Here is a 15,275-nt window from a genome sequence, read left to right as displayed (position 1 = left end):
CGAAATGAAAAGTAGTCGAAATTAGCTAATCGCATACTTTAAATAAAGGTCGTCCACTTTACAACCTACTATGGACGATATTTCCTTTTACATTTAGAGGCTGTGGATCCCCACAAACACAAAATCAAAATCATATAATACTGCTTAAATGAAATATTCGCCGTTGACCGTATAGATAATGATCTACGCAGTCAAATGGCGGATTATCATTTAAACAGTTTTACTATTCATGGCTCTTCTTCCAACTTGCCACATTTTGATTTCGTCACTCGTCCTCAGTTTTCCTACACATCTTATTCCTCAAGAGTGACATTGGATTTGCTTCAGAACCCTTCTTTCTGACATTCGAAATTTTCTCTTTTTCTTTTTTTAATTTTCGCTCTACTCTGTTTGTCTTTTATTTGTTATTTCATATGGCTATAGCGACACAGCCATCTGTCTCTTTAAGTTTATCCATTAAAAATATTGTAGAATACCGTGACTATGTGTGAGTCTGTGTTTACAATAAAAATACAGATAACTACTACCATGAACTTACTAAATATTTATTTTCATGAAATATTTTTCGAGTTTTACAGGCCCATCTTGCGATGAAACACTTAGACGTTTACCTGAGTTATTACTTAAACTTCAGCATACCTCGAGAACTAGTTCATGGAAATAAATAAATATTTCATAACTGACTGGTCGTAGTCGGTATTTACATTCAATCCAGCTTTTTGTTTCTGTTACTGGCAACACATCTTTTAGTCTCCTTACAAACATAATTGGTTTTCTCGACTCTGCAGGAACCCATTTACATTACGACGAACTTCAGATGTTTGTATGCGTCAAATCTCTTTCTTACTTGGGGCACAATACGCTAGTCTGATAATAAAATAGTAACTGCCATAACATCGTACAATTTCGTAGATAGTCCTTTTTCCTTTGCCGTCGGTGGTCTCTTACAATCGTGTGCATATTATTTGCTAGTCTTATTAGTTTTGTCTTTGACAACCTCGTGAGTCAGACCAGAGATAATTGTTGATCACTAATGTTATCTCGTTGATGATGATGATCTTTGTACGAACTGAAAAATGATTGTTGAAAATTTTAAGTTTTAATTCGAGCTTACCGCAGAAGAGAACACACTGAAAGAATTTTACAAATGTTGACCAAAATATTAATTTTTTCCGCAGATTTGGATAAGTTTTGTTTGTAAAACTCTAATTCCTCTTTCTCAAACCCCACCCTATGGGGAGAGAGGGAGGGCTTTAGTTTTAGCGAATCAAAATTTACGAAGTAAATAAGTATTTTTTATTTATGTGTAACTATTTCCCATGCAAAAATGAGAACATGGATTTTCTTGAATTACAGCACCAGCTACCAAGAATCAGAACAAATGTTTAAGAGAAAATGTACGTAGTTTTTTTATGTAGAATCTGATTCTGCAATAAAAAATGGGAGTTCCCATTTGAAATTTTAGCACCAGCAGATGTCCCCCTCGAAAATAATCATCTTTGGATTCTGCACATTTTTCGTGTGAAGCTTATTTTTCGAGTTATTCTGGTTTGTCAGCTTAAAATTTAAACCCTGTATATTAAAAAATATGTTGCATATGTCTATCTGTACGTTCATTGGAGTATCGTGTAAAAGTTTGAAGTACGTCAGTCAAGAACTTTCCCAGAATTTTGGTTAACAACCTTTCCCATTTATATAATAGAATATTAAAAAGATGTAGCCTACATCTATCGGAACGTTTATTAAAGTATCACTGAAAAATTTCAAGTAAATCGTTCAAGAAGTTTTTGAGATTTTTGGTAACAATGTCAAACTACAACTTATCTTCATACAGAAGTGTGTGTATATACGTATCATGTGTGCTTTAAGTGTGTTAGAAAGTTTGTCAGAATATTGCGAGAAAATTTGAAGCACATCGGTCTAGAACTAACCAAAATTTTTGCTATAAACCGTAACCCTACATACAGTATTCACGTATTTACATACCACATATATTTATAACATGTGTATCCCGTGTCCATCTAAACGTTTATTACAGTATTATGTAAAAATCTGAAGTAAATAATTCAAGAAATTTTCGAGATTTTTGGTGACAACTTTGATCTATGACTTGTCTTTATCTAATAGTATGGATTCCTGGTACACTCAACGCGAAGACATCGTATGAAACTTACACTTTAACAAATTTTAATATAATTACTCCTTATAGTGGTAGTAGTGTAAACAGAAAACTGTGTGCACAGTTTAATTGGTAAACATAATTTTGTTGGTGTTTATAGATTTCTTAATGTGCCACGAAAGTAATATATTCTCCTACATACGAGCACATGAGAAATTTTGCACGATGTTGAAGAGTGTTGTGCCAAACAGAAGTGGTGGATGAGAAATGCTGAAGTTTTGTAAATTTTGTCAGGCAGTCAAGACTTCAGCCTTCTCCAATGTAAAGAAGATAAATTGAAGTTAACTGTAGTGACTGATTACGACACCACCTGTGGTGAGCATATGAACACATAAAACAAAAAACTGTGGCCGCAGCCAGCCACACCACCATAACCACAGGGCACCGAAAACTCTCTCTGGTTGACGTCCAATTTTCAGTTCCTGAAAGCTGGATAACAACAGCTCCACAAGACATTACAGTATCACGTGTGCGTTATAGCTTTGCTGGAATCGTTTGTGTTTGAGCTACGTTTGCCTCTGGCCCGTTACTGGGCGATAGAGGACGTCGATGCTGGGCCGCCAGTGTGCGCGTCTGAATGCCCGCCGACGGGTACATGCCTGTGGACTGAGGATGTGTGGGCGCTCCACCTGAACACTGTTGGGAGGCGACAGCCTCTCCTGTGGAGGGTTATTGGGTCAGTTCTAGCGTCAGATTATACCCGTTGGCTTTGAGCAATGACGTCGTACCTACGGCAAAGATTCTACATAGAGGTAATCTTTGAAAGCAAACTGGCCATATTCGCAAAGAAACGAATGTAACACACGATAAAATTACAATCATAGTTTACACGACTAATTACTTAACAACGAATTATGTCGAAAAGAGTCGAAGGCAACGAAAATAAAAACAAAAGGAGAAATATACATCTCTGAAATAAATTATTATCATACTTTATGCAAGTAAGAATAACATAGAGAACCTTGAAATCCGTTACATGACAGCGCATAGTGAAATCGCGTTGCTGTGAAACATCGTTAATTTTTAATAATAATTATTGAATTTAATGGGACTACCAGGGGAATATTGGTGGTTTGGAAGTGGGAGAAACTAAGGCACAACAATAGCGGGAAAATGAAAATGGTAATAAGATATATGAAATACAAATTTTCTAAAATAACAGTACAAAAGTAACGATAATCCACAAAAAGTGACAAATGTTGACATCGGGAACTAGAATTAAGCTGTACACGAAGTCAATTCTAGGAACCGATTCCAACCAATGCATCGTTGACTATTTAGATCGTTTCTGCAGCTGGTGTGTGTACTGAAATGTAACATGATTTCTACTCTTGTAATTGCTCTCTGAACTGCTGCAAGCAAATAACAAATATTTAAATCGGTAGCTACAATTACGGTATATAGGTAATTCTAGTTATCGGTTCCAATATTTGTTACTTTTTACGAATTTTCATTACTTGTGTACTAGTTTTTTTTAGGATTTCTGTATCAATTTTACCATATTACTTGCTACTGCTTCATATACGTTATTATTTATTTCACTTTCCCGTTGTTGTGTTACATCATAATTTCGCTCCACCCAAAACCCCACTTTTGCGTGATAGTCCCGTTACATTCAATAATTATCATTATAAGTAAATACTGTTTTATAAAATAACACCTTCACCAGGTGCCATACTGGAAGGTTCTCTGTGCTTTTCTTACTCGTTTAGTACGACAATAGTTTATTTCACACTTACGTATTTCGCCTTTATTTTGTTCTTATTTATTTCCGTTATTGTAAGTGCGTTTCGATATCGTTCGTGCCTAAGTAAATAGTCGCGTGAATTGTGACTGTAGTTTTATCGACCGTATGCTGTACTCCCTTGTCTATGAGTATCATCTGCTGCTTTCAGAGACTGCCTCTATGTAGCGTCCTTGCCTCCGGTATTACGTCATTGCTCAAAGTCGACGAGTGGAATAGGACACAAGAATTTATCCCAGTTACTGGCGCTGTCACGCTGCTTGGGAACTTGACTATCTTCTACCTGACTGCTAAAGGAAGCCAGCCTGCTTGGGAAACTGTTGCCTGCCCACATTGTGAGCTATGGTGAAATCCTTTAATAACAGACATTAGTTTTGTGCATCCTCGTTTCTCTTGAGCCTTCTTGGTATGTCTCATTGCTCCAGTCTGTTACTGTGAGTCAGAGGAGTTCGTTTCTATTTGATGCCAAGCACGTCTTCGCTGTGACAAACGTACGTTTATTTCTTCTATTTTTTATCTATTCGCCAATTTAATGAGTAGCGTGGCTGCCTAGCGGTGTGCATAAGATGCCCTTTCTGCTACATCCTTTTGTAGATTACCTGTCCTGTTCTTTTGTTTCACTTTTGCCAGTGTTTTAAGTTTATTTGCTAAACAGCGTTCAAGGCAAGTAGAGTTAAGATCACCGTTATTTGCCTGCCTCTTAGGTTATCCAAGTGTCTCACGTTTTATGAAAGTAGTATTTGTTCAGTGCTTGCTGATCTTACTTTAAGCATTGGCTTTAAAGTTAATACTGTTAAACCCTACGTGTATGTTGCAGGACACAATAACCATTACATAAAACTTTGTGTTACTGGAGACGTAACTGTATGCCGCAGTGAGTGCTGTGACAGTCGCCAAACACTTGGTAACTCATTTGTTAAAAGAGATCTTTTTTGATAACACAGCTGCATTGATTCCCTATTTCTTGCCTTTTCCTGTCTTTTAAATAGCTCTCTGTCAATTATTTGTCAACTGTTTGTTTTGTCATGCTTCCCCCTGCGGCTTGCCCACTCTTTCTCTTTATGTGAGTGACTAGAGCCGTTGTCGCTGCCCTGTGGTTAAGTGTTCGTCTCGCCTAAATACGTCCTTAAAAATTTCGACTATTGCTTTGCTTGGTTCCAACCCAGTCGCCAAACATATGTACTGCAGCTGTGACAGATTTATTACTAAACGTATCATGAAATATCAAAAAAGGTTGCTGGTTCTGTACTAACGACATGTTGAATCTGAAAAAGGAATACATTAAGTACCTTTCATGTTATAGCTTGTCATCTTGTAAATAGTCTCCAGCGCATCTAATGGACTTGTTCCAGTGTTTCACTCATTGAGGGAAACAGTTTTTTATGTTGGCCATAGTATAAAATGCTTACGGGTTTCCATCCTGGTGACCGTGTTGATATGATTATATGCGAAGAGTCGAGCTACTGCACATGCTCGTATACGTATCTCCAGTATCTTAACGCTTTACCGGTAAATCGCACTGTTTGAAACGTCGTTGTCTATCAAGTATACCATTCGGGCTGAAAGCAGAGAGATTTCCATCTGTGCTAATGACCGAAAGTCTACATACGCATATACAATACAAAAGTCTTTTATTAATGTTATTATTATTATTTTTGCCATCTGGACGTATTCAGTACATCCAGAGACGTTACATTTTATGTAAACATATAGTGTGTTTCCGGGGGCAGATAGTATGATATAGAAGAACTCAGCATGGCGTAACCACGCATAAAATAACTGCAAGACAATCTAGTGTCATAGCGTGGTGTGATTATTTTAACGATGTTCAGCAGCTGCCGCTTTATGTAGTCAAAATTTGGTGCGCCAGCTCGTTCGAACTCGTTAATACCCTTTGACGTTAGCCGGTAGCTCGGTTCTCGATGCCAGAAAAGCATTTTTGTTTCCGCTCTTATGAAAACGTTTTCACCTTTTTCCCCCTTTTTTCAGCGTAGGAAACACAGAGAGGGTTAGGTGTGTGGGATGGGTACGACATACGCTGCTCTGCTTTTGTCAAACAGCGTGACCCTCATCGCTGTGTAACGGGGAGCGTTTTAGCGGAGGGTTCAGCCAGTCTTTTGATCGCTACAGAGCAGGTAGTTTTTTATGAAGTGACTAGGGAACATCAAGGTATTAATACTAATTAACATTATTTCTACGTCGGTTCTCATCCGTTTCATTTCATCACGGTGATGAAGCAGGAGGATTTCTACACCCCCCCCCCCCCCCCAATTCCCCTGGCGAAGCAGAGCGACGATTTCCGCTACTGATTTCTCTAAACAGATGGTAGGACATCATTATAATCCAAGCACACACATGGATGAAAGTTCATCATCTTAAAAACACAGTGCAGTAGAGACACGTAGCAGGAGAACCCTACAGTATCGCTCTCCCCGCCGCCACAGGGATGAAACTCTCGTTAGTTTGGCCCTGTTTTCCCTCTCCTCCGCTCCTCCCCTTCACCTCTGCCCCGCCACCTCCTCCGAACACTAAGTGTGGAATGTGAATAGTCTTTTGATCATTATACACTACTGGCCATTAAAATTTACTACACCACGAAGATGACGTGCTACAGACGCGAAATTTAGCCGACAGGAAGAAGATGCTGTGATATGCAAATGATTAGCTTTTCAGAGCACTCACACAAGGTTGGCGCCGGTGGCTACACCTACAACGTGTTGACATGAGGAAAGTTTCCAACCGATTTCTCATACACAAACAGCAGTTGACCGGCGTTACCTAGTGAAACGTTGTGGTAATGCCTCGTGTAAGGAGGAGAAATGCGTACCATCACGTTTCCGACTTTGATAAAGGTCGGATTTTAGCCTATCGCGATTGCGATTTATCGTATCGCGGCATTGCTGCTCGCGTTGGTCGAGATCCAATGACTGTTAGCAAAATATGGAATCGGTGGCTTCAGGAGGGTGATATGGAACGCCGTGCTGGATCCCAACTGCCTCGTATCACTAGCAGTCGAGATGACAGGCATCTTATCCGCATGGCTGTAACGGTTCGTGCAGCCACGTCTCGATCCCTGAGTCAGCAGATGGGGACGTTCGCAAGACATCAACCATCTGCATCACAGACAGGAGCGCCTGCGATGGTATACTCAACGACGAACCTGGGTGCACGAATGGCAAAACGTCATTTTTTCGGATGAATCCAGGTTTTCTTTTTAGCACCATGATGGTCGCATCCGTGTTTGGCGACATCGCAGTGAACGTACATTGGAAGCGTGTATTCCTCATCGCCATACTGGCGTATCACCAGGTGTGATGTTATGGGGTGCCATTGGTTACACGTCTCGGTCACCTCTTGTTCCCATTGACGGTACTTTGAACAGTGGACGCTACATTTCAGATGTGTTACGACCCGTGGGGCCCTACCCTTCATTCGATCCCTGCGAAACCCTACATTTCAGCAGGATAATGCACGAGCGCATGTTGCAGGTCCTGTACGGCCCTTTCTGGATGCAGAAAATATTCGACTGCTGCCCTGGCCAGCACATTCTCCAGATGTCTCACCAATTGAAATCGTCTGGTCAATGGTGGCCGAGCAACTGGCTCGTCACAATACGCCATTCACTACTCTTGATGAACTGTGGTATCATGTTGAAACTGCATGGGCAGCTGTACCTGTACACGCCATCCAAGCTCTGTTTGACTCAATGCCCAGGCGTATCAAGGCCGTTATTACGGCCAGAGGTAGTTGTTCTGGGTACTGATTTCTCAGGATCTATGCATCCAAATTTGCATGAAAATGTAATCACATGTCAGTTCTAGTATAATATATTTGTCCAATGAATACCCGTTATCATATGCATTTCTTCTTGGTGTAGCAATTTTAATGGCCAGCAGTGTAGTTAAACACAATAAGATATTCTGTCACCACGTGTGTTGTTAATAGAACGACACGAATTACATGGTATATTATTGACGTCATAGTGTTACCCGTATTAATAGTGTTTGCCTTCATTTTTTTATGGACCTGATGATGATCTCTGTAATCGAAACTGGCATAAAACAAAATGTTCTTCTCAAACTGCGACATACCCTGGAGATCATGATATTGTTTGTATACCCACATTTAAATTCCGCGTGTCAACCTACTGTTTGTGGTTGTGATGAGCGTACTTTACTGTTCTATTAGAGAATGGAGCATAGGAAGAACAACCGTCAGTAAGAAGCCTTTAGTTATTTGCTGGATGTGTTCCAGCCTGCCTTCCTGTACAGTTTTTACCTTCTACAGCTCCATCAAGTACCAAGGAGGTTATTCTTTGATGTATTTACACATGCCCTGTCATCTGTTGCTTCTTCTCATCAGTAGTTTCCATACATTCCTTTCTTCGCCAATACTGAGGAGAATCTCGTTATTAATTGTCTTATCAGTCCTCTGATTTTCAACATTCTTTATGTAGCACCACATCTCAAATGCTTCTGTTCCGGTTTTCCCACTGCCCATAATTCACTGTCATCCAAGGCTATTCTCCAAACGTACCTTCTCAGAAATTTCTTCTTTCTATTAAGGCCTACGTTTGATACTAATAGATTTCTTTTGGCTAGGAAAGGTGTCTACTTTAGCTAATCTGGTTTTTACGACCTCCTTGCTTCGTCCATTGTGGGATATTTTGCTTCCAATGTACCAGAATTCCTTAATTTCGTTAACTTCCTGATCACCAATTTTGTTGTTGTGTTTCTCATTACTTTCATCTTTCATTGATTTATTCTAAAATCGGTATTCTATACTCATTAGGCTGTTCATTCCAATCAAAGAGTCTTGTAATTCTTCTCCACCTTCAATCAGGATAGCATGGAATCTGAACGCTGACACACGTTAACCCTGAATTTTAATACTGCTCTTCAACCTTTATCATACTTCCGTCATTGCTTCTACGATACATACGTTGGACAGCAGTGGCGAAAGACTTCGTTTTTGGTCTTCGAATCTTATTGTTCCCTCTTGCTTCTTGTGCATATTGCACATTACTCGTCTGCCCCTAAAGCTTACTCCTTTTTTTCTCAGACCTTCGATCTTCTTGCACCGTCTCACACTGCTGAACGCGTTTTTCGACAATTCTCAGCCTTTACCTTTTTTAAAGCCAACGTCATTAAACAGTACCTCAGCTGTCGCTTCCATTTTCCTGTTTATATTCATGTCACCAACGTAGATGCATGAGATGGTAAGCTGATTGTGCGATTCTCTCACTTACCCGGTTTTGCTATCTTCGGTATTGAATGGATGCAATACTTCCGAAAGTTTGATAGTATGTTGCAGTCTCATACATCCTACACTCCAGCTTGAACAGTCGTTTGGTTTCCACTTTCCCCGATGACTTTAGAGCTGCGTATAGGCTGAAATTTATCTGATTTTCTCGTCATTTTTATTCCAGGGGACGTATGTGGAAGGATTTAAGTCGTTGGAAGACTCTTATTTGAACTCAAGCTCTCGGAATTATAACAGTAAATCTGTCCCTGGCCCACTTCGCCGCTCTTGTAGTGTCTGACATTGGACTTTATTGGGCATCTGCGTAATCCTCTCCAACTTAATAAACAAGACACGAAGAAACGATTTATAACGGTGTCAGACTGCCGAGTAATGTTCGGAAACAGGTCAAACGAGTGTTTTGTAAGACACTTCTTCTGTGAATGGTTCAAAATGGTTCAAATGGCTCTGAGCACTATGGGACTTAACATCTGTGGTCATCAGTCCCCTAGAACTTAGAACTACTTAAACCACACTAACCTAAGGACATCACACACATCCATGCCCGAGGCAGGATTCGAACCTGCGACCGTAGCAGTCGCGCGGTTCCGGACTGAGCGCCTGAACCGCTAGACCACCGCGGCCGGCTGTGAATGGATATGAACTGAACACCTGTATAGACTTGGGAGAGCGCAGTGGTGAGAAACCTCCGATCCACTGTAACAAACGAGAACTCTATGTGAGACACATCACACAGTTGGTTTAGCGTACGCATCCTTCGTTTCTTAGGAAATAGTGCGCTACCGACATGTAATTAAGCACTTTGAGAAAAGTGGAATCGTTCGGAAGAAGACAGTAAGGAATTTCAATTATTTTACTCATGCAACCGGACTGAAGAGACCCGACATGACTTCTTCTCCTTTGCTAGCCTCTTCATCTAGCAAAGTTCCTTCACTTTGTCTAACACGTTGTGTTACCAACCTTGACATGAATTTTATGTCTAATCACATTTGGGCCACTTCTCATTTCCTTCGTCTTTCTTTGGTTTATCATGAGTCCATACAATCTCCTCACTAAACAGTGCAGTCTACTTAACAGGACCCATAATTCATCAGTGAATTTTATCACTGGTGTGTTTTCCTAACAGACTCTTAAAAATCATTCTTCTGTTTCTGAGGTTGCTTCTTCTAAATACAGATTGGATACAGAGGGAGAGAGATATCCTTGCCTTGCATATTTTCTTACCCGAGCACTTTTCTCGTGGTCTTTCTTGCTTATCGCTCTCTCTTGATTTTCGTACATAATGTATATTTTCCGTTACTTTCTATATCTTACACCTATTTTTCGAAAATTTTGTGCCCTATTTTACGTTGATTAATCCTGTTTGTGGGTCGACAATTCCTATGAATGTGTCTTTCATTTTTGTTAACCGCATAAGTCCTGAATAAATTTCTGCTTGAAACAAAAATGTCTAATATCAAGTTTTGTAGCTAGTAATGAAGTGTTGCAGAGTACGTTAAGGTTACATCTACATCTATATGGTTACTCTGCAATTCACACATAAGTGCCTGGCGGAGGGTTCAACGAACCATTTTCACACTACTTCTCTACCATTCCACTCTCGAATGGCACGTGGGAAAGAGGAACATCTAAATCGTTCCGGTCGAGCTCTGATTCCTCTTATTTTATTATGGTGATCATTTCTCCCTACGTAGGTGGGTGTCAACAAAATATTTTCGCATTTGGAAGAGAAAGTTGGGGGTGATTGAAATTTCGTAAATAGATCTCGCCCCAAGGAAAACCACCTTTGTTTCGGCGACTACCACTCCAACTCGCGTACCTTCCCCCCCCCCCCCCCCCCCCCCGCCAAATTGCGGGATAACACAAAGGGCTGTCCTTCTTCGCACTTTTTCGATGTCCTCCCTCAATCCTACCTGCTTAGGATCCCGCACCGTGCAGCAATATTCCAGCAGACGACGGACAAGTGTAATGTAGGCTGCCTTTTTGGTGGGTTTGTCACATCTAAGTGTTCTACCAACAAAGCGCAGTCTTTGTTTCGCCTTCCCCACAATATTATCTATGTGGTCTTTAGAATTTAAGTTGCTCGTAATTGTAATTCCTAGGTATTTAGTCGAATTGACAGCCCTTAGATTTGTGAGATTTATCGTATACCAAAAATTTATCGGATTTCTTTAGTACCCATGTGGACGACCTCGCACTTTTCTTTGTTTAGTGCCAATTGCCACTTTTCGCACCATGCAGAAATTCTCTCTAGATCATTCTGTAATTGGAATTGATCGTCTGATGATTTTATTAAACCCTAAATTACAGCATCATCTGCAAACAATCTAAGGGGGCTGCTCATATTATTACGTAGATCATTCATGTAAATCAGTAACAGCAGAGGGCCTATGACACTACCTTGCGGAACGCCAGAAGTCACTTGTTCTACTCGATGATTTACCGTCTATCACTACGATCTGTGATTTCTCTGAGAGAAAATGTAAGATATGTTATACCTGTCTATTTTAATTGGGTATGTCACGTAGTTGCGACAGCAGGTATGTGAGAAACTGCAGCACTTCATTTAGTATAAGACTTTTATTTAAGATTTTTGTGGTACGTTGGTAGTTTTTACACGATCAAAAATGAAAATACATGATGACATATTTTGTAAATAATTATAGATAATACAATGTAGCCTCTTTTTCGTGAATTCCCCGAAACAGATTACTGTTACTAATATAAATATCCTCTGCCCTTTACCTTTTGGTCTTCACCTAGCCTCAGGCCAGTGATCTACTTCATCAGTTCGGTATATTTATCTGGAATCACTTTAGCTGGATCCCTACACCTCTCGCATTGTACAGTACTTTTGCCTCCGTATAGGCTCAAAGCCTACATCTTTATTTTGTCATGTATTTATCTGTTTTCAGAATGCCTCTGCTGTTGTGGATTGGAATTCTAACAGGTTAATTAGTTTCTTACGGAGAATTATGAAATTGTCACAAACAATTCCCGCAGTGATAAGGGACTTTTAAATGTCCATTTGCATTTCGTGGAGCATAAAACCTGGCGATTCCTAATAAAAATCAAATCTTCAGAGTATTAGCAGTTCATTAGAATTTCCACATCGCAATAAAAGTGAAATTCAGTTAGTCAGAACTGTGTTGAGATTGGATATTCATATGAGTTATTGGAAACGTGCAATAAATTAAAGCATATATACGAAATAATGAATATAACTGGTCACTGAAATTTCGAATTAACTAGCTTGAGATACTAGTTTATTACTTCAAAATGTAATTTATGTAACGTTTTAGACACAACAGAACAAATAAACAGTTTTCAGAAGTGAACTCTAGCTATAATTTTCCAAAGAATGACAATAACTTTCCGTATTGTGTGTGTGTGTGTGTGTGTGTGTGTGTGTGTGTGTGTGTGTGTGAGTGAGTGAGTGTGTGTGTCGAGAACAAAGGCGAGAACAGGTTGTCGACAGGGAACAGATAGAGAATATAGTATTAGAATCATAATTTAAGACAGATTTGGAATATTTTGGATCAAATAAGGCAGAGAGATAGATAACATTCCACCGGAATTTCATAAACCACTGGGGGGGGCGTGGCAACAAAATGATATTCACGTTGGTGTGTAGAAAGTATGAGACTGGCTATCTACCATCACACTAACAGAAAAACATCATCCACACAATTCCGAAGATAGCAAGAGCCGACAAGTGTGAGAATTACCGCACAATCAGCTTATGCGTCAAAGTTGCTGACAATAATAATATATGAAGACCACACGGAAAGAAAGGGTTGAGTCCATTTTATAGAGTTTTCAGGAGAGCAGTTTTAAAGTGAAATATGCTTTTGTAATTTATACAGTACATTCAAGGACCCTTTCTTTAGGCTGCTTTAAAAGTGGAAAAAAAATTATCGAAAATTGGACCCTGTGTGTCTTTTTAATCTGAATGTCTGTTTTTTAATTTATTTGTATAATGCACTAATTAGGTTGTAAAAGTCAGAATTTAATGTGATATTGGGATGATACTTCACTATAAAACTTGCCTGCAACTCCCTTGACAAAGACCTATTCACATTTGAGTCCATTCATTATTGTACAGGATGTTCATGACTGATCAGGTTTTAGAAGCAATACTATTTATCAATTTTTTTTTATTTTCATTGAACTCATGTAAATTATATTGATTAATAAACCCATGTCTAAACTTTTGAATCTTTAAATCACCTGGCATACAACTACCAATAATTATTGAATAAATAGTTACAACACATCATTAAAAATATAGTTAATAGGACGTAGTTTCAGTTATCAGCATAAAACACAGTTTCTGTAACCCACAGGTTTCATTTCTCCCTTTCTACTTATTACAAACAAATAACACAAAACGTACTTGTAAATTCACTGCCGGAAAGTCGGAAAGGGATATATGTATAGTGCTCTTAGTCCCTGCGTCACAGAGCACCTTCAGTTCTTGCAGATCACGATAATTTTCTTTGGTGATAGATAGCAGTCCTGAAACATTGGACATGCGACCTTTTGTTAGCATGGTATCTCAATAGGTTTGTTATAATAAAGCAGGACCTGCTGTTTCTCATTCTGATATCATCTAGTTTCATTCAGTTACCGTGACTAAAGTCTTTACCAGCCTATCTTCGTAACAGGGTGAAGGGAACAAAAACTCTCCTTCTGAAAGTTCTGGTTCCTCTTCCATTCGTCCAGTAGGAGCAGTAACAACTGATGTGATCCAAGATCCGTTGTAAGTGTCACGATGTATGATAAGCCTCGGAAAGCGACGTTCTATCTCCATCTCCTTAATAATTCCGATGGGAATGGACATGTTGGTCGGTATCTTGGTTGCAAGAAATCAGTCCAGTCACGTATCATTGAGCCATCAACTTTAACAACCTGAAAAGGAGTGAGTTTCCACGCGCATCTTTAATTACGTCTGTCCAGTCTTTTGGGAGCTCAGCTTTCGTTTTATGTCTGATGAGGCCCATGTCTTTGTCGCTTTCCAGGTATGAATGCCCTCTTACTGCGAACGTCATACGAATTGATTCAAATCGCTTTGCATGATGGACAAGATAATGGATGAACCCGAAAAGGGTGTATTTTTGTTTTGACCACCACATGAGTCACAGATTTCGAAATTTTTACCTCAGGATCCAGAAATGAAGTAACATAATGATGCAGGGAAGAAATTACTTCATTTGAACCTTTCTTCTCTATAGTTTGAGGATAAACATAAACACTTCAGTACTGTCTGAGAGTCGATGTATGTCAAATAGATATAGAGAAAACTGTCGCTTATAATAGACAATGTTGGTGCTGATGTTTGGACATGGAAGATTTCGTTGGAAATCCATACATACCGATTCTGTGTTTTTAAACTTTCTGCTTCTCTGTCGAGATTGTCTTTCACGCTGATAGAATGCATCAACTTTACGGCGGTGCAGTTCATATTCAATCTTCTCTCTCTCAAAATTACTTTGAACGTCTGATCATTCATTTCCAGCTGTTGCATGTGTGAGTTGTGCCCCTAGATCTTTGAAAGTTACAGAAAACTTATCACAAGTACTGCATGTATTCACTTCGAGGGAAACCGAATGAGATATTAAATATTTTACGACAAGTTTCAAATTATATGGAACAAGTAGAATGTGTCCCTTGAAACATCTTGAACATCTTATTGATTGAGAGTTCTTCAGGCAAATACTGCTTCTGTGTTTTATTTATGCTCTAATGATTGGGCTGTCGTCTAAATTACTTTGTGTGAGCGCAGATGTTTTACTCTGTTTCTGTTGAAAGTTTATGAACTTGGTTTCCGTGTTTCTCGCGTTTATGAACTGTCGCCATGCCTTTATTTTTTAAGGAATTCCTAATAGTTTCTAATCTTTTCTTTGAAATACCATGCAGTGATATAAAGGCCTTTTGACAAACAGATAATTTTGTCGCAGTATTGTCTCTCATTAGTCTGACCTTATAATGAAATGTATACTCACGCAAAGTAGCTAGTGTCTCATCTCTGCGAGGCCTTCAGCGTTGTACATTATCAGGTGACAACATTGCTCATTCCAGTTCTTCAGA

The sequence above is a fragment of the Schistocerca piceifrons genome, chromosome 1 (assembly GCF_021461385.2).
Source record: "Schistocerca piceifrons isolate TAMUIC-IGC-003096 chromosome 1, iqSchPice1.1, whole genome shotgun sequence".
NCBI lineage: Eukaryota > Metazoa > Arthropoda > Insecta > Orthoptera > Acrididae > Schistocerca > Schistocerca piceifrons.
Note: the sequence above shows the minus strand (reverse complement) of the source record.